Raw genomic sequence first — 24,717 nt, forward strand, 5'->3', positions numbered from 1 at the left:
AGGAACAAGAGGGAGTTTGGTTTGACTAGAATTATGAAGAAAACACTAATCAGCTCTAGCTGGAACTATTGCCCCTTTGTTCTCCCTTTGACTCTCTGTGTTGTCCTTCTGAGGACTTGGTCCTCCATATATATATTGTCTGCATTACTAGGAGAGAGACCATCTTTCTAAATATGATCATGTTGCTCTACTGTACTGAATTCTTCAGTGTCTCCCCATTATCAACATGATAAATATCTAAATTTTAGAGCCTTCATAATGTGCCTCCAACCTACTGCCTGGTCACACCCGCTTATATTTTCCCTCTTCCATGTTATGCCTAGCAACACTCAACCCAACTGGTAGTTCTCGTGTTCCCTGACTCTGTCCTTGTCTTCACACATGCGCTTTTTCCTTTTCCTTTCTTGTATGCCTAGAAAATTCCACCTTCATTCTTTGGTTTCAGCTCTTAAATTGCTTCCCTTGAAGCCTTCCCGGACATCCTCTATCTCCACCTCCAGGCAGAATTGGCCTATCATTTTAGGCACCCACTACATTGGGTATGTGATCAGTAAGTGATTATTTAATTATTATGATTAAATAATTTTAGTATGATTATTTAATTATGATTGATATGTTCTTCCATTTTTTACCTTTTTGAGGACAAAAGCCATGTCTTATTTTCTCTTCTGCATTCTCAAGTCTCCATACATAGCCAGGGTCCAATAAATGGCCCTTGAATAAATGAATGAATAAATGCATGACTGAATACTGGGAGAGTATTAGCAAGAAATTTTGAGGCTCTATCTTTGGAGATCGAGATGAACTAACTCAGTTGTCTTTATTTGTTTTATTTTGTTCTGCACTGGGGAACCAGGGAACATTTTTGAACAAGGGCCATTAATCTTGGATTAGTATGTAAAGCCTATAGGAAAGGCCAAAGTCAGAGAGATCAGGAGGCTGTAATAAAAACATGGGAGAAAGACAATGAAGACCTGAATTGGAGTAGTGTTAGAAGAACATTTTGCTTTACCTCTTAAAAAAAAAAAAAAGATTTTATTTTTAAGTAATCTCTACACCCAGCTTGGAGCTCGAACTTACAACCGTGAGATCAAGAGTTGCATGTTCTACTGACTGAGCCAGCCAGGCAAACCCACTTTACCTTTTTGATCAAGAAAAATTTTGTTGGGAAACGAAGTGAACTTTCCATGTATCATTTTTTTTTAATGTTTATTTATTTCAGTTTTGAGAGAGAGAGGGAGCATGAGCGAGGGAGAGGCAGAGAAAGAGGGAGAGAGAGTCCCAAGCAGGCTCCTGCTGTCGGCGTGGGGCGTGGGGCGTGGGGCGTGGAGCCCAATGCTGGGCTCCGTGTCACAAACTGTGACATCAGGACCTGAGCCAAAATCAAGAGTTGGTTGCTCAACCGACTGAGCCCCCAGGCGCCCTTCCATTTATCAAACTTTTAACAAATACCCCAGAGCTTAAATAAGAAATTCCTAGATGCTCCTAGATGCTCCATTCTTCATGTTCATCTGTAAAATGAGATTGGCATTGATGTGTTTCAATTCCTTGTGGCTGATATGAGAGGATTTCACTGAGTTATGCTCCTTCAAGGCAGGGACTTTGAGCCCGTGGCACCTGCAGAACCTTGAACAGAGCTTGGCAGATGGGTGCTCAACAGACGTTTGTTGAAAGAATGCCTTCTGTGTTGTCTTGTTCAGTTTAGTGGCTCTGCTGTAATTGCTCCCATCTTCTCTCTCGTCCTCTCCATTCAGAGAAACGAGACCTTTGTCTCTGATACTTACTCTTTGATGGTGCCATTTCTCCAGCCTGTGTTGGCCTCTTTTGTCTCACTAAATCATACTGTATATTTTTCAAAACAAACAAACAAAAAGCCCATGAACTTTTCCCAGCTGAATCCAACCCCCTACCTTCCTCCGCTCTTTTCTGAGTACACTACTGAACACCACTCGGGAGTCAAGAGGTAAATCAGGCGCTTGAAACCCGCTTACTGGCAGATTGTGAAATCCTTGAAAAAAGTCTTGGCTTTTTTAGTGAATCTTGCCCTAGGTCGTTGGTTCCTATATCTGGCCGGGTGTCATCATCAGAACTAGTTAAACATCTGCATTCCTGGTGCCATTCCATCTTTACTGTCTCAGAATTTAGGATGGGGTAGGGCCTGAGGAGGACAGCAGGAAGCCCAGGAATCAAAATTTTAGTAAGTATGCAGGTAATTCTGACATCCAGAAGGGTAGCCAAAACTCTTGGTGTAAATGTCTTCCAGGGTAAGCAAAGGGGTGAGAGAGAAAGATACGTGCAAACTTTGGTGGAGACTGGAAGAAGAGAGGAGAGACCCTAGGCTTTGCTTAGTCTGACACTGCTTTTCAGGGTTATCTATGCATCTAAAATTTTATATCTACATTCTACATTTTCTTTCATGCTTTTCATGGCTAACACATACATGGAGCCCCGAGGCCCCGGAACTTGCTACTACATTTGTATTAAAGGCAGGAATTTCCATAAAAACGAACAGACCTAAATTCTTTTATCGTAAAATCCTAGAAATGTTAGGAATCTTAAAGGTCTTTTAGTGGGACATGCAAATTTCTAAGACTACTTTAGATACCCAAAGGCTAAGCAATGACATCAAGATTAGCAATGCACATAATTGTGGTGAGTAACCCAAGTCAAGCTTTACCTGAGGCTTCCTGCCCCAGGCATTGCTTGTGGAGAGATCAGGGAGCCAGAGACTGAAAGCGGAAGGGGGCTAGCTAGATCTGGATGGTTGCACACAGGAAAATGAAAGGAAACAGGACTGTATACGGAGAACAGAAGGAGTGGGACAGGAGTATGGATAGACACAATCTTTCAGTACACACAAAGGAATTCATTCACTCCTTCACCAAACATTTATTAGTCATCTACTTGGAGCCAGATCTGATACTAGCCAGAGTTCCTGCCCTCAAAGAGCTCTCAATCTAGGGGACAGACAAATACACATTACAATAGAAGTGATAAGTCTTAACAATAGAGGCAGATACAAGGAGTAAGGTAAGGATACACTAAAATACTACAGCCCAAATAGCTCTTTCCCACTCTTTTTTTAAATGCTGACTTTCTTTTGTGTTTCTTTTCTTTAAAGGGGCATTTCACTCCGTGGGGGTGATGAATACACTTTGCCTTTATCTCCCTCTTCTACTCTGTCCTGTAATCGCAAAGCTATTGCTGGATGCTGTGGACCAAAGGTATTACCTTGGTGTGATATAAAATGGCAACTGTGTCAATGTAGCTTTTGAGATATTTCAGGGATGTATTCGCTAGAAGCAAAAAATTAAGGAACAGGTTGAAGGTGTCCCAGACCGGTATCAGGGCAGGGATGTTCAGGGACAGGAGGAAGGAATTAATTGGAGTATGAGAAAGAAAAAAACATTATTCCAAACACGGAAATGGCTGCAATTAGGAAATATCAGGCAATATAGTTTAATCTGCATAGTGGAAGGTAAGCATTTACCGATTAGAAAGGGGGGGAATACATCCCAAAACATTTAATAAAGAACCACGTGAATCAGAAGAGCTACAGGAAATTTTAAGGATACCAGGAAAGATGTTACACTGTTAAAATCTACTGTTGTAGTTGTTATATTAATTGAAAATTAATAATCAAATTGGTATAATCAGTGGTAAATTTAGTCTGAATGACACCCAATGATTACATTTACTATGCAGCTATAATTTAGTTAGTTAATGCCAAATTCAAATAACATTTAAATAATAAATAGCTTCAAATAAAATGTAAAAGATGGTCCTGTTTTTTCCCCCCAAAGATTATATAAGATTTTTATTGCGATGGAATCCTAAATCATTTTATACAGCTTTTCATTTCTAACGGCTAGGTTGAATCTGTGCTCCACAGATTTAGTTATTATTAGATGTCTTGTAATTCAGCCCTTTCCACTGAAGTCAGTGCTTCCTTTTTATTTCTTTCTGCTCCTGCTGCAAGACAGGCACATGCTAGGCATTCAAAAAATAATCACTGACTGTTGAAAACCTTGACTAGATATGCAGACTCAGTTTATGCTTTTGATCTGTTATAGAAAAGAATAAAATATGGACTCAGGAATCCATACCCACTTCGACACATTCATTCCCTCCCTCCCCCCCCCCCCCAAGTACATATCAGGAAAATATTTGCACTCTCTGGACACATTTCTTCCGATAAAATTGAGATCACATTCAGGGTGCTTATTATAGGAGAGCATGCCTGTAACTCAGAATCCGCTCCACGGGGCCTTTCGGCTGGATAAGCTGCAGAATGGCCTCAGTTCTCCCACATACTTCCCTGTTGCAATAATCAGTCACCCGGACTCTCAAGTGCGGCCTGGTTGCCATGGGCAGACTTGTTAGCATGCAAAAGATAGCACCTGTGACTGTACATATTGAAAATGCAGTCGCAGGTGTATTTGCAAATTGGATTTTCAAGGGGGAAGTTTAAGCAAATCCTTTTGAAAGTGAATCCCTCCAAGGTGTGAGTAATGAAAAAACAAGAAGAAAAGTGACAATCAAAAACCTATTAAAATCTAGTTTCCAGAGAAGAATCTGACTGCCTAATGACATTTATGCTTTCATAGCTAGGCATTTAACAGTCATTTTGTGTCGGTTGCTGCCTTTATAAATGCACATGACAAATTTTTCAGTTCTCTGTTACTGAGACCCTAATCCCCACCACTCTTGGGTGCTTGAGATGAGCTGATGGGCCTGGGAGATGAGGTTCTCTATCCCTTTGAACTTCTCCACAGGAAATTACAATGATACCTCAGTCACCAATACATGAAGCCAATCACTTGTCCAATCCATTCATTCCATTTTTTCTTGCTTGCTTTTATTCTGTCTTCAAAATTCAGGGTATATTATTATGGCAAAAAAAAAAAAAAAAAAAAAAGACCAAACCAGCCAAGCCAAAATAAAGGCCAATGTTTGAAAACTTTAGACTTTGGGATAGCAATGGATTTCTGTGTCTAAACCAAAGGAAGAAATCGTTGTCACCAGAATCGTCACTGCTACTTTTCATTTTCGTTCCTGTTTTGCCTCCCCAATCGTTTGCTTTCATGGAAAGGCCACTGCGCTCCTCCAAAAGTTTTAGTCTAACTCTTCCGTTTGGTAGCTGGACTCTGTTTGCTGCTGCTGCTGCGATCCCTCTCTGGGACAAAGGAGTGGGTTTGAAGGTAGGAACAGGGATGAGGAATCAGAAGCAATAGGAACCTACATCTGACATTTTAGTCAGATTGTAAATGTGTGATGAGAGCAGCATCTGCTCCGCCTTTCACTCTCACCCTTCAGTTCTCCCGTTGACAGTGGTTTTCTGGTGGGGCTGCATGGAGTGGTTGACTCAGGATCCACATCTCTCCCTTTCCCTTCATGGTAAAAGAATACCATTCTAGTCAGGGAAAAGATGGAATTCTCAAGTTTTAATACTTCAACCAGTTTAGAAGATCATCTTCACTGGTCTGGCATGAATGTGTTTAAAAAGTGATTGGGATTTTATTTGATCTCTGTTGGATTCTATGGATTATGGTAGCAGACCGTTAAAAATAAATGCCACACAGGAAAATGTTTTCTGAAAGCAAAACCTGATGTTTGCAAGACTTATAGGCTCATGGGTTTTTGATTGGGAGCGTGCATACAGACCCCTCCAATGTAAATATATACATTTTAAATTTACCTGAGCGCTTTAAACAGCTCTTAACATCATATGACAAGGAGAACATTTGTTAATCAGAAAAATTACAACCTATTCATACTTATTGTTTGATTATTTCTTTGCTGACCTCTGAGGTCCCATTGTTGATTAAATTAGTTATAGTAACTCATATTTATTTTAGAAACTAGCTATTATGAATGCAAACTCTTCTTATCGCCAGATGATTGATAGGCGCATTAAGAAGTTGTTCAACAGGTTGCTTGGTTTGAAGAAATGCTTAAATCCTGATCGGTTACTTTTTTATCAGTGAAGAGTGGGAATTAGCACAGATAAGCCCTTAGTAACAAAAATTTTATTTTCAGAGTGGAATATGGGCCCTTTCTTTAAATGCGATTCTTTTAAGTAGCAGATTCTTCCAGTTCCCTTTTATAGATTTCATGTATACATTTTGGTAGGTTGAAAATGTCCTGAAATAAATCATCTTCCTAGTCTGCACTGGACAAGGTATGCAATGAGGAAAGTTGTCAAGCAGCTGCAGGTGATGAAGTATCTGTCCATACTAATCATCTGGACTTTTTTCTTCTTTTAAGAAATTACTATTTTCTTCTGTTTTGTTTGGTTATTGCATAAGGGCCTCCATTTTATAAAGGCACTTAAAATAAGGCTCCCAAATGCCTAACATTTTTTTGTTGGTAAAAGTATTGTTTTGAATCCTTGTTTAAATGGAGACTTGAGCACAATAGACTAACCCATGGCTATCCGAGAGGTGAATGACAGGGTTAAAGTTCGTAGGTCTTCATGTTTAATGTAGTCTTTGGTTTGCAGGCCTAGCTGGGCTTCTCCATCAGATTGGCTGTCCTTTTGTCTCATTAAAGAAATCTCTTCCTGAGGACCAGGCATTGTGGTGATAAATGGTGGTGATAAGGCCTTAATATGGACATAATCGGTACGTCAAAACCAAAGACTGAAAATTTCTTCTTGAGTGGCAACTGAATGATGTTGCTCGAAAGTTCTGTCCTGTAATGCCTCAGCTTCAAAAAGGTGTCTGATGGCCCGTCGGGGCTTTTCGCATGACCTCAATTTCTGATGGCGACTTTTTTATATAGAATTGTTTGGATTCTCTTACCAGTGTTGTGAAGGCAGATACCCAGGAAAGGCAATATCATATGCAAGTATGGGTGGGGCAATTTGAAATAAGAAATTACCAAAGGGATATGAAGACCGATGGCATGGAGTTCCTGAAATTGAAACCGGCCTGGTGTCATCTCGTCCAGATCTGCTGGTTCTTTGGTGGGGGTCTCTGCTGTGGACACCGTGAGCGCTTTATCTGCTGGCATATTCGTGGATGATGTGGAGAGTGACAAAACGGCAGAGTGTGTAATGATTAAACAAGTCACAGGCTCAAGTCTTGCTCCCCTCCTCCACTGGTTTCCTTGGAGACACAGTTCCTTGTCAATTTTTTGAATCACATTAATATTAAACTACGACTTTGAATTGGGAAGAATGCGAGGTATCTGAAGAGTAATATTTATATCTTCCATGTGACATTTGCATCACACGGATCAACGTTTAAAATGTTCTTGAGAACACTGAAAAATAAGGAAATAGAGTTCAAAAATAAAGTATAGAACTTGTTAGACTAGTTTCTGTTTAAAACTTGGTGGATTATACCTCTTTGTTTTAAACCATTAGAACAGCAATGATTAAATATCAGATTCCTTAAAGAGTCACTAGTTCCTTTTGGAAAGTTTTGATTAAAGCATTGTATTTATTAAACTGTTCTACCCACACATCTTTCCTTCAAGATGTTGTTTTTCCCACGTCTGCTGTTTTATTACATGACAGTTATTGAAAGGTTAGATGCCGTTTACTTTCCCAAGGTTTATTTTTATGTCATATAAATCATACTTTTTTTTTTTTTTTTTTTTTTTTACACCTCACAAGAAGCAGTGTGGTCTGTTCAAACTGGGCGTCAGGAGACCTGGGTTCTATTTCCGACTCTGACATGTGACTGTGGGCAGGTTAATGAATGCATGTGTCTCAGTCTCTCTGGATGCGTAATGGGGATAATAATATCTCCTTCTACCTACTTCACAGAGGTGGGTTTTTTTTTTTTTTTTTTTGAGGATTAATTGCTTAATGTTTGCAAACCACTCTGAGCTCCTTTGATAAAACACAAAGCACCATTATTTATGACAATAATAATAGTGTCTTGGGTCTGCAAGCTTGCTTTCATCCAAGGATCCCAAAGTACTTTACCACTGGGATTGTAACTTTACAGAGGATTACTGTGTGGTGGCTGGCTCTCCTTGTAGAAACAGATGGTAACAAGCAGTCTGGGTTTTCACTGGAGAGTAATTAAGTCTCCCACCAACCTCTTGCGTCATTTGCATAAACTTCCCAAGAAAGCTCCCAAAAGAGAGCCTAGTCTGACTCCTTATCCCTCATCACTATTTATAAATAAGCCCTGGGCGATTTGGAATTTGGAATATCAATGTTTTCAACTCCCAAATCTATTTGTTGAGGATTAGGTAAAGCATGGGAATGTTTACATGGTAGGCAAATTAGTTTCAACAAAAACAAAAATGTAACAAGCGGGGGTTACCTGCAGGTCTTTCAGGTTGTGTACCCCAATTACGGACGAGTCCTGTGATCTCTCCCTGGCAGTCTGGTTAGCCTAACTTTCGGTTAATTGACAAAGATGAATTAAGTGCCTAACTCATGTGCATATCTGGAGTTATTAAGGAGAAAAGTGTACGATGTGGTCCCTGCCCTCAAGTTGTTTACAACTATTGAGAAGATGAAACTAAGATACAGGAAACAATTAGTGGACCATGGAAGACAGCATGTAATGAAAGGCTAAATTGTGTGGAACAGACCACAGGAAGTAGGAGAGAAAGGAGTGATCAATATGGACCAGCGTAGTTCAGGGAAGGTTTGCTGAAGAGGTAAATGGAAAGGAGCGAGTCTTCTACAGAACCCGTCTGACAAAAGAAATGTGTACAATGCATGTACGGACTAGGTGTGCCTGTTGGGAGACGGTGCACGGGGGAGATTCTGCCCAGGGAATGGAGTGGCGGGGGTGGGGATGGGGGCATTTTGGAGCAAGCAAGGAGGAGGAAGCTCCCAGGGAATGGGGAAGTTTCATAGGCAGGCAGAGTTTGGACTTAATTTAAGTCACTTAAAAAAAAAAAAAAAAAGCCTTCAGAAACCTGGGGACCTGATAAAAGCAGTGTTTTGGAATGATTCTTTGGCAATGGCATGAAGGGATCACTGGAGCAGGAAAGAGACCTAAAGCTGGGAGTGTGGCTGGAATCAGATGCAGTAATCCAGAGGGGCGGAGCATTATGTGGAAGGGTGTTGTGGAAACAGAATTAGTTAAAAATAGAGCTTTTAAGAGACTCTTAAGGACTTGAGTACAAAAAGGGTAGATGGGGGGTGGGGGAGAGGGGAAAGTGGGTGATGGGCAGGGAGGAGGGCACTTGTTGGGATGAGCACTGGGTGTTGTATGGAAACCAATTTGACAGTAAATTATATTTTTTATTTTTTTATTTTATTATTTTTTTCAACGTTTATTTATTTTTGGGACAGAGAGAGACAGAGCATGAATGGGGGAGGGGCAGAGAGAGAGGGAGACACAGAATCGGAAACAGGCTCCAGGCTCTGAGCCATCAGCCCAGAGCCCGACGCGGGGCTCGAACTCACGAACCGCGAGATCGTGACCTGGCTGAAGTCGGACGCTTAACCGACTGCGCCACCCCGGCACCCCAAATTATATTTTTTAAAAAAAGCAAAAAAAAAAAAAAAAATCTTTTAAGGAGACTTTAGCATGCGCTGGGAATGCATCTTCTCACAACAACCCAAGGTGATCTTAATATTAACTCATTTTAGCCTCGATTTCCTGATATGGAGACTGTGGCTGAGAGGGATGAGGAACTTGCCCTAAGTCCCAGGAGCTGGAATGTGTTAGGGCTCAGGTGTGTGCCCACTGTGAATCCTTTAAGGGATTAATATGGGAGCAGTAGGCATTTTGATGAGAGAAAAGCCATCCAGTCCATAGCAAAATGCTGGGTTAAATGAAGTTAAAAAAACAGTTATTTCCTCTGCTTTTTTCCTGGGATTTAGAGCCTCAGCTGTGCTCCTTACAGCACGTTGTAAACCTGCAGGAGAATGGAGTCTGAGGAGCACGTCCCTACATTGACGTTGTGCAGAAAACACTTGGAAAATGCTGGCTTGGAATCTTCCCCCATAGCTACGGTAAGCACCAGGATTGGCAATCTGGGGGATCCTCAGGGCTAGGCATGGGGAGACATTCCAGTCACTAGGAGAGAGCCACAAATTAGGATCGGGATTAAGAAAAGCAGGAAGAAAGATGAGAGGCAGACCCAGGAGGCTGCTTCCAGGGTACCAAATGAGGTTTAGGGATCTGGGAATTCAAAGTGTGAAGGCTTGGATCACAAGCAAATTAGTTACAGAGAAAACCTAGAGCCTGGGAGCTCAGAGTCCGTTGTATGTGATGCTGGGTCCTCCCCTGCTTCCTCTGGTCAGACTCTGCCAGCTGAACCTGTCTCCACTTCAAAGTGTCTCCAAGTGCTAAGGCCGGCAGCTGATGCTCTTGATGTGGGATTGAAGAGAGGTGAGTAGGTTTTCCTGGTGGAAACGATTTTAGAGAATTAGACTACAGGCAGCAGTAGGTTCGGCTGACATCCTGGAAGCCCAGGATTATAAAATTTGACTTTGACTCACGATGAAACTGGGAATAGTTCTAATCAGATAAGAAGGTTCTTGGAAAAGCATGTTCTTGCTGCTGACTCGTGAGGTGTTGAAAGGGGAAAAGGTTAAAACAAAACTATAGTTGACTCTAAAACCTCAAGAAACCTTAAACATTGGCTGGTTTTAAAATTCTGCTACAAATGATCAGAGCATTAGCCATTATTCCTAAAGCTTGCAATTTGATTTATGAATCTACCCACTGATTATTACATTTTGGATACATTTGGCAGCCCAAGTAAAGCAGGAAATCATTATTGGATAAAAAGGGCCACACAGGAGGAAGTTTTTATTGGCAAATACCAGCTTATATATTCACAAAATCCTATCATCTTAGTACAGGGAGTCTGTCTGCTGCCTCTTAGAGGTCTTTGCTAAAATATGTCCAAAGAGAGAACAATCTTTCTTTTCGTGTGTCATGTGTACCCCCCACTACTCCCCGCCTCCCCCCCCAACCCCCCAAGCCTACCCCAGCACACTGGGGCCCAACCCTCTGAAATGTATTCCAGCCTCTAATACTGCTATCACCAAATCGGGCCACGTATCAATTTGATGTTGTTAACTCTTCTGTGGACATGGAAAGTAGTTCTCTTTTCTTTCAAAACCAGTAATATACTAGAAGGCTATAGTTAGATTTTCTTCAGTTTTCTCAGCTTTAGATGCAATAATATACATGAGTAAGTCTGACATTTGTTGGCTGCTGGAGGTGTGCAGGACACTAGGCATGTCACAAAAAATGATCTTGCTTACTTCTGACAAAATCCTGTGAATTGGGCATTTTTAGCCCCATTTGAAAGGTAAAGAAACTGACGCTTGAGGTTCAGAGGTTAATAACACCTTTCAAATAGTTGGTAAATAGAAGAGCCAGGATTGAAAAACTGCCATTCTTATTGGGAACTCATGGATTGAATTGTGCAATCTTTTGAGTCAACTTTCCTGCAACCCCCTTCCTTTTCTTTGATTTCTTTGCTTTTCTTCACGGCCTGGTTGTCCTCGACCCTTTTTTCTTTGACTATTTGAGGCCTCAGTGTTCTTTTCTTTAGCTATAATTTTTATTTTTATTTATTTATTTATTTATTTATTTTTTTCAACGTTTATTTATTTTTGGGACAGAGAGAGACAGAGCATGAACGGGGGAGGGGCAGAGAGAGAGGGAGACACAGAATCGGAAACAGGCTCCAGGCTCTGAGCCATCAGCCCAGAGCCCGATGCGGGGCTCGGTGACCTGGCTGAAGTCGGACGCTTAACCAACTGCGCCACCCAGGCGCCCCTATAATTTTAAAATATATTATACATATACATTATTTGGGAATTTTATAATGTTTATACCTTATTTATTCCCCTCCCCCCACTATTCTATCTAAAGTGGAAGCTCCTTGCAAGTGGGAACCATGCCTTGTAATACAAGCCTTCTCAGCGAAAACATTGTACATCGAGTGGATATTGTTCTATTATGGAATGGTCAGCAAAGAGATCAAATTAAGGGGACCATCGGGACCTTTCTGGGGCCAGACCATTCTTCCTTCCTCTGTGCTCAGAAAGCATTTTGCACAAATGCAGCCAAGTATGGCAAAAAGAGGGTGGTGCAGCGGTCAGAGGACTTGGGTTGGAATCATGGCTCTGAAATCTGCTACCTGTTTGCTCTTGGGAAAGTTACTATAACTTTCTAAGGACATGTTTTCTTCTTGTAAAACGGGACTGGTGATACCACTCATAAGGTTCTTGTGAGGATTAGAGATGGGATGAGGTGGGCACTTTGCATAGAGCTGGGTACATGGTAGCTGTTACAACTACAGCTTTTATAATTAGACTGTATTCCAATCTTGTATATTTCTCATTAAAAAAAATTTACTTAAGTAATCTCTACGCCCAATGTGAGGCCCAGACTCACAACCCCAAGAGCAAGAGTGGCATGTTCTGACTGAGCCAGCCAGGTGCCCCTGTCCTTCATTTTTTTACCCTCCCCTTCCTCCCCACCCCCTAGACCCAAGCTCAGTGCACATCACATAGTAACATTTAACAACATTTTTTTTTTTTTTAATGATTATATGAGAAGGAACTCTAGTGAAGGGTCCAGAATGGAAGATTTCTGTGAAAGACTCCTTAAAGCTGAATGCAGCCAGGTTCTGTACACTATGCTTTTTAATGGACCCTAGCAGTGGACCCTGGGGCTCTACCCACAAAAAAGGTGCTCAAATAAGTATTTTTACTTACTTGAATTTATCCCAGTGAATGTATTTTGGTTTCCGGTATTTCACTTAGATCATTTTCAAATATGGATATTCTTTTTTTTCCTTCATAATGTCTAGTCCTTGCCTTATGGATTCTTTTCTTTCTTTAGCAATTTACACATTTTAAACACCCTTATCTTAATGTCCCTTTTAGATTGTTCTATTACTCCTAGTTCCTATGTTGTAAATTCTTTATTTTTTGATTTGGTGTATCCTTTTCATGGTGGTTGGTTTTCCTCTTGTGTTGTAATTTTTGAGAGTGAGCTCATCTTCAGTGGGTGTTATTGTCTGAAAGGATCCAGCCATGCTCTGGATTGTGGTGGTATCCAGTGGGATGGGTTTCCATTTGTCTCTGTTGTGATCCTCAAGAGAAAATAGACATACCATAGTTTCTATTACTAACAATAAGGCCTAGAGTGCAGACCCAAGATAGAGACCTACAGATCAATTCTTTCATGCCTTCCTAGTCTATTTTGACAACCAGCATATGGTTATAGTCATGTACCTATACTTTCTAAAATATTGATAAGGGCTTTGTAGAGGTTCTCTTTCTTCTTATTCTTCCAGAACTATCACTCTGATGTAGAAACTAGATGATCTGGACAGGATTAGTTATTAGGAACCATTCTGATTATTTAGCACTGAGTTTTCCTAGTGTTTATTAAATTGATTGGGTAGTGATTTTATTCCCCTTGAGTATAGAATTGAAGCTCATGGGTAGGTTTTTTTCTACTCTTATTTTATTTTATTTTATTTTTATTTTATTTTATTTTATTTTATTTTATTTTATTTTATTTTATTAATTTATTTATTTACTTACTTATTTTTGGGTATTACAGATAGTTTATTTTCTTTATGCTTTTTGATATTTTCCAAATTGTCTACAATAAACATATTTTTAATGCCTTACTCTATTTTATTTATTTATTTATTTATTTATTTATTTATTTATTTAGTGTGACCAAGGCTGGGGGGCAGAGAGAGACGGATAGATAGCTCCATGTTCAGTGCAGAGCCCTATGCGGGGCTCAATCTCACAACCCTAGGATCATGACCTGACTAGAAATCAAGAATTGGACACTTAACCTATTGAGCCACCCAGGTGCCCCTACAAGAAATATTTTTAATTAAAAATAATTTTAAGTACCTCTCTTCAAATTCCAGTTTTCTTAGATTTCTCAAATCATCAGTCTACTTTTCAACTTCCTCAAGATTTCTCAAGTACAGCTACTAGGCTTTCTTTTTCATGGTTTGTGATCTCTCTTTCTCTCTAAATTCCCATTGAGATTGCATAGACTTAGGAAACTGTATATCTCAAATATGCCAAAAGAGTACAATTTGGCTCTCATACTTGTAAAATCAATATTTATCAGAAAGTGTGGTTATTGTACTTACAAGGTTTTTCAGCTTCTCCATAGGCCATTGTCCCCCACCCCTCTAATTTTCTCTGCATTTTCTCTCTAGGGTCTTATTTATTTTACACAAATAAAGAAAAATAGCATAAAGAAAAATTTACAGTTTTTATTGCATAGAAGTAATAACTATGTTTAGTGTTATGTTCAGACACAGAGTTTATTACACTTTTTTTTTCCCCAACACATAAGCACCTCCTTAGACCCCAAGGAGTTCCTGGAAGGTGATGGTGAGTAGTTCTTTGATAGTGATAGCTGATTCTTATCATAGACTGGATCCAAAACATTGGAGATATTGGTGTCTCAAGGGTGAATAAGACATTGATTTTTCCATCAAAGAGTTTAAAATCTAGAAGCGACATATACATCTAAGGCAATGAAAAGGGCACTAAAGAACAAAGTACTGTCTTGGAGGTAAGTATAAAGAGCTATGGGAATGAAAAAATGTAAGAGTAATTAATTCTGCTATGTGAAAAAGAATAAGGGAAACCTAGAGAAAGAGGGCGACCTTCTGGCTGTTCTTGGAATGAGGATTTCACAAGGAAGGCAAGGCTGGAGGACATTTGTGGCAGAAGAAATAGCTTGAACAAAGACAAGTGTGACTTCCATGATGCTTGGATGCAAGAAACAATACAACCTTTTATTTTTTCTACATAAAATGAAACTGGATTCAGGATTCCTACTCACCTCTTGTCAGGAAGTACAATGTGTCATTTTTTGAGGGTTGGGAACACCAGCAGGTAGTGTATACAGTATAAAAATTGGGGGATGAGTCTCTGGTCTTGGGGGCATCATGGTTGCTACTGGGATGTTTGTTGTTTGAGTTCCTGGAATCCATATGAAGGGGGCTCACTGTGCCTACTGCTCCTGAATGCTCCTCTTCGATGAAAGTAGAGGTTTTCATGGGGGTTTGCAGATTTCCTGGGATGTGGGCTGAGATCCTACGGCTCTGTATGCAGTTACTTTTAGTGCTCCTATTTTCTGTTCAACCCCTCATCCCTGCCCTATGCCGCACCTACTGCCTCAAGATCAGACATCTCCAGCCTGGTTCAGTGGCTTCAGAGAAGAAAGCTTTTGCTTCCTTAGAGCATGGGGAAGGATAGAGTGCAGAGTGTAGGGGAGGGGCCTGGGGTCTAAAAGCTCTTTGTGCAGACTGTCAGTCAAGCCCTCTATTTTCAGCACTTCCTCCCTCTTACCATCTTTTGTGACTGATGCTTCCAACCCTGGAGCCTGAGGGCCAAAGTAGCTGGCTTCTGGTCAGTATCCCCTGTGCACATTGTGAAGTCTTACCTTCCCCCACAGGACCAAATTGCCTTTCTCTCCACTTTGTCTTCACGTTTTACTGTTTGGGGCCACAGATATGTCCTAGTTTCATTGATGAGGAAGTTTTTATTGTCTCTTGTCCTTCTTGTTGGTTTTGGATGATATCTGAGAAGAGGATTACTCCACCATCTTTGAAGATTGCATTCTTCAAGTTAATTTTTTCTTTCCCTTATTTGCTAACTTTCTGATACTTGATGAGATTTTTTTTCTTCCCCTTCTTGGGCCATAGGCTTTCGTTTACTTTTCCTTTATTGAAGGAGAGAATCCACCCTCATATTGTCTAATGTTTAAAATTTAATTTTTATTTTTATCAGTTATTAATGCACATAGTTTAAAGACTGAAGTAGTCCTGTAAGTCTTATTGGATATCAGCTTGTAAGGCTTGAATATCAGCTGTCATCCACGTGCCACTGCCTTCCATCCTCCATTTTCCAGCTTTTTAGAAGCTTCCTTTATCAAAGATTACATTTGATTCTTACATCTAGATCACTAAGCAACTGGCTTATAGTGTTGTATCTTGATTTTTCAGTTAAGGTATTGTCTATTTACTTCCTGCCATGGAAAGTGAAAATTTAGCTCTTGTTTACCCCCCATTTGAAATGCACACACCATCCCCCCATCTTTCCTGCAGAGATGTATCATTATTTTGTTTAGATTAATCTTTAGCACTTATAAGATTTGTAACTATTTGTAAGATTATGACTTTATATCTATGTGCCTCTTACCTACATATGAGCTCTTTGGTATTCTATGATTGTTCTTTTATTCTCGAACCATTTTGAAAATTTAATTGAAGTACATAATTGTCCTGTTCCTTAGTCTTTTTTATTCTTTTTTGTTGTTGTTTTTCCTTTAATCATTTCTAAGTTCCCCTCTGTAGCTACTTGAGTCCCTCAGGCATTCTATCAGTTTCATCTTGGACACACCCCTCTTAAAAGCTTCTTGACCTCTAATCTTAACTGTGTCCTTTATCCCTGGTGCACACCTGCCATCTTGAACTTCTCTTTCACTATCATTCTGGGCCCCCTTCACCTCTGTCTTGAATTGGTTCCACTAATTTTTGGATCCCATGTCTTCCTCTTTCTTGTTTTTCTCCCTTGTTATTGTTAAGCACCTCTTCCAGTAGCTTCCTAAATAAGAATGTATAGGAGGTAAACTTTATAAGCATGTCTTTAAGTGCCCTCACACATAATTTATATTTTGGCCAAGTAAATAATTCTAAGTTGGAAATAATTTCCCTCAGACTTTGAAGGCATTGTTCAATTGTTTTCTAATTCTAATCTTAGAGGTTGACAAATCTGGAAGTGTTTTGTCTCTTGACTCACTGTATATATTTTTTCTCTCTAAGCTTTTAGAATCTTCTCTTTATACCAGTTTTCTGTAATTTTATGAGGACATATCTTGGTATAGCCCTATTTTTATCTATTGTGTTAGGCACTCAATTGGTCTTTCCCATCTGGAAACTCATTTATTTTGAAATTTTATTAAATTACTGTTTGAGTTTTTCCTCTCCATTTATTTTTTTCTTTCTGGAATGCCTATTATTTGGATGTGGTACAATCTGTATTAATGTTCTACTTTTCTAATTTTAAGACATTTTCCATTTTTCATTTCTTTGTCTTTTGCCCTGTTTCCGGGGGTTTTTGTTTTCAACTATATTTTCTACCCCTTGTTGAGTTTTTCATTTTTGCTGTTATATTCTTGACTTCTATAAACTCTTTTTATCCTCTGTTCATTTTTTTAAAAGTTATCATTCTTTTTTTATGGATATAGCATGTTTTTCTATCTCTCTGAGGATAGCTGATAACATCTTTTTTTTTTTTTTTTTTACTTTTATTTTTTATTTTTTAGTATGGTCTGTTTCTTCCAAGTTGCTTCTGATTGTTTGTTCTCTCTCATGGTAGAGATTTTTCTCACATTCTTGGTAATCATGTTTAACATTGAGCACTAAAAAGCTTCCTGGAAATGCTGAACAATGAGTGGGCTTTTGGATTGTAGGCTTCAGTATAGGGAGAGCTGCCTGGGTCATTTTGTGGGGGGTAATGACCCTGATGTCCGTATCTTCTGGTGTTTCCTTGAGGGTTTTATAGAGAAGAGTATAATCTCCTGTGAGAACCAGGCTGCTCAAACTTCAATGTATATACTGGTCACCTGAGTTATGGTTGAAATGCGGATTCTGATTCAGTAGGTTTAGGGTGGGGCTGAGAGTCTGCATTTCTAAATGTTGCTGCTATCCATGGACTGTATCTTGAATAACAGGGAAGAGGGATCCTGGCTGCCAGTTCTGGGAGTCATTGTTGGAGAAAAGGACTGTGAGGTGTCAACATTCAGTATGTGATGTCTGCCTCCTTTGCACAGGCGTCACTTAATCCCCTTGCTTTTAGTATGATGTCGCTGCTCTCAATTGGTGCTCCCATCTACAGAGGCTGTGTGCTTCACCCTCTGCAGAGGAGCGAACTCTACTATTACTACTATTATGCTGTGGAGGGGGAAGGGCAGGAGTAGCAGTTGTTTGGTCAAAGGGGGAGAGGGGAGAGGGATAGAGATGGGTGTCTGATTTCTTTTCTCCCATTCTGTTTTGCTCTTATTTTTGTCCCTGCTTCTAGAGGTCCCTGGTTCTGCTGATTTTTGAGGATTAAAGGGAACCCTGTCTGTAAAGCAAATCGGGTTGCTGATAGACTCCCTCAGCTGCTGACTTTAGGATTTCACTCTCTTGGACTCCCTACTTTATTTTAGCAGGATTTGTCCTTTTGCCTTCCAACCTCTATTTTAAATTTTAAAAAGTGTTTTGCTATTGTGTCTCTTCTCCCATAGCTCTTGGGAGTCGTGCTCTTTAAAAAAAAAATTTTTTTTTAATGTTTATTTATTTTTTGAGAGACAGAGACAGAACATGAGCTGGGGAGGGGACAGAGAGAGAGGGGGAGTCACAGATTCCGAAGCAGGCTCCAGTCTCCAAGCTGTCAGCACAGAGACCGATGTGGGGCTCTAACCCGCGAACCATGAGATCATGACCTGAGCCAAGTCGGAAGCTTAACTGACTGAGCCACCCAGGTGCCCTGGGAGTGGTGCTCTTAATGAAAGTCTCTTTACTATAGTTTTAGGTAGTTTCAGGAGAGAGAGAAGATAAACGTGTCTGCTTAGTCCACCATCTTTAACTACAAACCCTCCCTAATTCGTTTTTTGCTTTAACGTTCTGACTGTTGTCTCCAGAGTCCTTGAAAATATAGTTCATGATGTGTAATTTATGGGATTTTATTTCCCAGTTGGGGTTGACTTGTTTGCTTTCCAAGGTTGAGTAATCTGGGTTCATAAATTTTGATTTATAGTCTTAAAGTCTCAGGATGCAAATGAGACAAACATCACTATTTTATTGACCCATTTCCAATATTTCCTCTGGTCTGGGGCTCCTAAGCACCATTATTCTTTCTCTATGTCTGGGAACAACTATAAGGGCATAATTCAATTAATATGAGGCTCCTACTTGTCTTAAAACTGATTTATTTGTAGCTGAAGAGATAGCTAGTTTTACATTACTATCTGGGACTCTTAATTATGCTTGTTCCCCTCCCCTCTTTCCAAATAAGTATGCAGATAAAAGGAATATCACAAAGAGATGTTCCCTGAGAATCCAAACCTCTTTTCTCCTTTTTCTTTTCCTTCCCTACTAAATGACCCAACAGGGAGTTGACCCTAGATAGTTAATACAAGTAATAGTTTGATGTTGAGGAACTTAAGCTATGGTAGGGGGAGTGACCACTCTGAGATCCATGATTCTACGAGAACACTCATTTCTTTTTTTTTTTTTTTAATTTTTTTTTTCAACGTTTATTTATTTTTGGGACAGAGAGAGACACAGCATGAACGGGGGAGGGGCAGAGAGAGAGGGAGACACAGAATCGGAAACAGGCTCCAGGCTCCGAGCCATCAGCCCAGAGCCTGACGCGGGGCCCGAACTCACGGACCGCGAGATCGCGACCTGGCTGAAGTTGGACGCTCAACCGACTGCGCCACCCAGGCGCCCCTGAGAACACGCATTTCTGAAGGTGTATCCCTGAATGAGTGTGGGGCTTGTTGTTGTTGAACCTGATGGTATGAGGAAGTAGAGAATAGTGGCTAAGAATATACATCTAGCCTTTGGAGTCACATAGACTTGAGTTCAGTCCACTTACTAATGGGAGTGACCTGCACAAGATACTTAATCTTTATAAGCTCCTGTTTCCTCACCTGTAGAGTAGTTGCCTGCCCCACAGGTTATTGTAAAGATCAAATGTGATAATGTATGTAAAGCATGTAGGACAGTGACTGGCCCTCAGGATGTACTTACTGTTCCCGATTGTTTTGGGGTATTACCAGTGCCTTTTCCTGTCTTTCAAAATTAAGACTCTAACATCATCTGCAATTCAAAGAGTTCAAGTATTTCCTATTTGTATTAGACAGCAGAACACCTTTGAGTCATGCCTATAATGATATATTTGGCAACCCTTAAAAAGTTGATTTATAAGGGTGCCTGCTGGCTCATTCAGTGGAGCCTGAGACTCTTGATCTTGAGGTTTTGAGTTTGAGCTCCACGTTGGGTATGGAGATTACTTAAAAATAAAACCTTTAAAAAAGAAAAAGAAGAAAAAGTTAATTTATAATACAGATTTTAAAAAATCTCCTAAAAGATCCAGAATTCCCTGATTCTTAAAAAAAAAAAAAAATTAAATAGTTGAAAAAAAAATGTCTAGCTATTTTGGCTATAAGAAACCCTTAAGATAAAGATGTAGAATTAGATTTTTTTTTTTTTAATAAAAAATTTTTAGTGCAGAATGCCAGAACAATTCTGAAGGGTGTAGGGTTAAACTGTAGCTTCTCGGGTCACTGTTAGTATTCAAATTATTGTTTGATGTATTTATTTTTATGAAATATTGCATGAGAGATCATTGAACAGATGCTGGAACGTATACATGTATACAAGCTGACTTTTTCCTTCTTCTTCAATATAGAAAAGTGATTGGTATATTCCATTACTTTGTTTTTCTTTGCCAGCCCTCTTCTTCATTCCTTTACTTTCTTTCATTTTTATTTTTCCAAGGTGGAGACAAGATGGAAGTCTGTAATAGCTAAATTAGATAAGACAAATACTCTGCTGTCCTGGTCTGCTGACTGCATTGTACAGCTAGGACCTAGAAATACCTGTCCTGTTACTTAATCTTTTAAGACAGCCTCAAATGGTTTAGTGTGATTTAATCACTCATTCTCTTTCTCTCTCAATGACTTAACTATGCAGTCATTATCATGGCTTCTTATCAATATGGGACACCAATTAATGCTTTTGAATTCTTATCGCTTTGGAAACTCTTGGCTTTGGGTCTGGTTGCCTGTGGATTGAATGCACAACCTTCATCCTTTTTACACATTTCCTACAGGCAATGCTTCCTCAGTGTCCTAGCATGATTCCAACTTGCAGGTGACGTTTCCATCATGAGTCTTTGGTTTTATGAACCTTGAGCTCCAGCAGATCCAGCCACCTGGGAAGGGGAAGAGGTACAGTGAAGATGAGGCAACCCTTACAACAGCCCAGGGCTCTGCCTGGAAGGCACGATTTGAAAGTAATACTCCCCTCCCCACTACCAGGATCTTTTGTGACACCAAGCCAGTCTGGGACTGTGCCTATCTTTGGTCTTGTAACTGCTTTGTCAAATTTGCACCGTGACATTAGTTTTTGGATCAACCTGGAATGGATCATATGTTTTCCTAAAAGCTTAACAATTAGAAGAAAAAGGCTGAGAAAATAAGTTTCTATTTTTTTTTTTTAATTTGTTTATTTTGAGAGAGGGAGTGTGTGTGCATGAGTGGGAAGGGGCAAAGTGAGAGAGAGAGAGAGAGAGAGAGAGAGAGAGAGAGAGAGAGAGAAAATCCTAAGCAGGTTCCATGCTGTTAGCACAGGAGCCCGACTCGGGGCTCAATCTCACCACAATGACCTGAGCCCAAATCAAAAGTCGGATGCTTAACTGACTGAGCCACTCAGGTACCGCTATAAATTTCTATTTTTTATTTTTTATCGACAGAGGAGAAAACACTAGTATTTAGGATTATATATGTTCACAGCTGATAATAAAACTGCTTTGAAGCACAAAAATTTATTATGAAAAAGCCAAACCATATCTTGGTTTGATCACTTTAAAACCTTTCTCCTGATTATCAATGAAAGCCTTTCGGGGTTTGGGGACCTAGCTTCTTTCCTTTCAAGTGTGCTTGGAATCAGCAGTCTCTTACATTTCAGAATTTAATTTTAGGGGGGTTTGAACGACTCAGCATCCCAGTTTTGAAATTTGATGCCAACTTCTAGTCACTGTCCATCTTTTCTTTTCTGCCTCACTTTACATCCCTACTCACTGAACTCTCCCAAGACATCAAAGAGGTCCTGCCTTGAAGGGGCAAAATCACACTCACAGGACATTCTGCATTAGTGTTTCAAATTTAAACTGTGATTCTACTTTATAAAGGCCACGTTTCCTTTTCTGTTTTTCTTAGAACCCAACCCATTACTGAATTATAACAAATGGGACAAAATGCTGAGAAGAAATTAGTTAAATACTGTATTGGAAAATGCTCAGAAAAGGTTTAAAAATGATGATGATGATTTCTGCTTTATCTAAAGTCATTTTCTTGTTTTAATATCATTGCTTAGTTGTAACTTTTTTTTTGTTGTAACTTTTTCATTATTTTTTACAAGTTTATTTATTTTGAGAGAGAGAGAGAAAACGTATGCAAGTGGGAGAGAAGCAGAGAGAGAGTGGGAGAGAGAATTCTAAGCAGGCTTCACGCTGACTCAGGGCTCAAACTCACAAACTGTGAGATCATGACCTGAGCTGACACCGAGAGTTGGACACTTAACTGACTGAGCCACTCAGATGCCCCTGTAGCTTTTTAAATTTTTTTTTTGGTAACGTTTATTTATTTTTGAGACAGAGAGAGACAGAGCATGAACGGGGGAGGGGCAGAGAGAGAGGGAGACACAGAATCGGAGGCAGGTTCCAGGCTCTGAGCCGTCAGCTCAGAGCCCGACGCGGGGCTCGAACTCACGGACCGCGAGATCGTGACCTGAGCTGAAGTCAGACACTTAACCGACTGAGCCACCCAGGTGCCCCACCTGTAGCTTTTTTAAAGCATAGAACTTATATGGAATACAATCAGTCCAACCTAAATCACTAAGTCACATTTAAGAATTGGTGTTACTTTATACTTCTACATTAAAAAGTCGTTCTTAAGTTCATAATTTAAGAAAAAACATCAAACAGAGATTTAGATAAATATATCCTGGCTAACTTTATTGATATTGGAAAGAGAATAAATAAGAAATAGTCATGTCAGGCATAAGTAGTAGGAACGGCATGCATTCTGGACAATGAAGGAGAAGAATCATAGAAAATTTGGAGGAAGGGAAAGAGAGAGAGAGAGAGAGAGAGAGAGTGTGTGTGTGTGTGTGTGTGTGAGAGAGAGAGAGAGAGTTTGTGTGTGTGTGTGTGTGTGTAGTGATTGAGACCTTCTCTATTTTTTACCTTTTCCCTACATCTTGGTGTAGCAAGTGCTAGAAATACAGAGACTTGAGCTCTTGTCCTGTTCATGTACTCAACAAGTTGTGTATCTTTGGTCAAGAGACTACTTTGCCCCTATAACCCTCAGATTTTTCATCTCTTAAATAAGGAGTAGATTCCCTGTCCATCTGTCTCTTCTTGGGTCACCTTTTAATGCTAATCTTTGGAAGTATTACAAAGAAAGTATCTTAGCATTAATTTCAGCCCATGTTTTTTTGTTCCTGTTCTTGGACCATTGGTTGGTTTCTTTGGAGACAGTTTCTGACTGTTATGCCAATTGTTACAAAGTTGTGAATATCAAATTACAACCTATAGTTAATATTCAGCATTATTAGAATATTTTAAAGCAAAATCCACCAGATACAGTGTTTGTGGAGTGAATATGGCATTGCCTTTCTCCCTATAGTCCTTCAGGAAAATCTGGTTTTATGGAGCTTAATTTAAAGCGTTTATAATCAATGATGGCACTTTTTACTGTAGTAACTACTGTAATAAGAAGGAATTCTCTAGTATTAAAAATTGAGAATTAGGGGCGCCTGGGTGGCGCAGTCGGTTAAGCGTCCGACTTCAGCCAGGTCACGATCTCGCGGTCCGTGAGTTCGAGCCCCGCGTCACGCTCTGGGCTGATGGCTCAGAGCCTGGAGCCTGTTTCCGATTCTGTGTCTCCCTCTCTCTCTGCCCCTCCCCCGTTCATGCTGTGTCTCTCTCTGTCCCAAAAATAAATAAACGTTGAAAAAAAAAATTAAAAAAAAAAATTGAGAATTAAAAAAAATTGAGAATTTAAATTTGAATGGTAAGTGAATAGGTATAAGAAATATAGTTTCAAAGTAATAAAGAAACTTATATGAATGCCGTCCAATTTGTAATAGCAGCAGTACAAAAATTACAGGAACCATTTTATAAAGAACTTTTATAGATAAAATGGGACTTTTGTGAATTTTGTATTCAAAAAATTGAGTTTGGGGCACCTGACTGGCTCAGTTGGTAAGGCATATGACTCCTGATCTCAGAGTTGTGAGTTCAAGTCCCACACTGGGTGTAGAGCTTACTTAAAATAACTGACTGACTGAATGAATGAATGAAGGAATGATGAATAATTGAGTTTGGTTCTGTGAGATCTTTTGGAATAAATGTATTCTTTAAATGTGATGCTGTAGTGTTATCAGAGCTCTTTGCTTATTCAAACTGAACTTTGTATATGTATATAAGGAATCTATTAGGGGAAATGTTTAAAAGGAAAAAATATATACTCTTCTATTTAGTTTCCAATAAAAATAAGACAAAAATTTGATCTATTTCTTTGTAGAAGTAACTCTAAAAAATAGAAAATAAAAGCTGTTTGGTATTAAGACAGGAGACTTGATTCTCTTGGATAATATTTGTCAATTTTCAAAATTTGGAAGCTCCCAGGCAGAGGACAGAGATCTTATCTGTTTTGTTTATTGTTGTATCACCAGTTTTATATGTGGTATATGCTTCATACTTGTTTAATTGTTGACTAGATATATGTGTTTCCACGGAAAATCTTCCTTTATATTCTTTCACCCAATGATTGTAGGTCGTCATATACTAAAGTTATTTTATTCATATCTTTAAAAAAAATTTTTTTAATGTTTATTTATTTTTGAGAGAGACAGAGACAGAATGCGAGTGGGTTAGGGGCAGAGAGAGAGGGCGACACAGAATCCGAAGCAGGCTCCAGGCTCTGAGCTGTCAGCACAGAG

The sequence above is a fragment of the Leopardus geoffroyi genome, chromosome A1 (assembly GCF_018350155.1).
Source record: "Leopardus geoffroyi isolate Oge1 chromosome A1, O.geoffroyi_Oge1_pat1.0, whole genome shotgun sequence".
NCBI lineage: Eukaryota > Metazoa > Chordata > Mammalia > Carnivora > Felidae > Leopardus > Leopardus geoffroyi.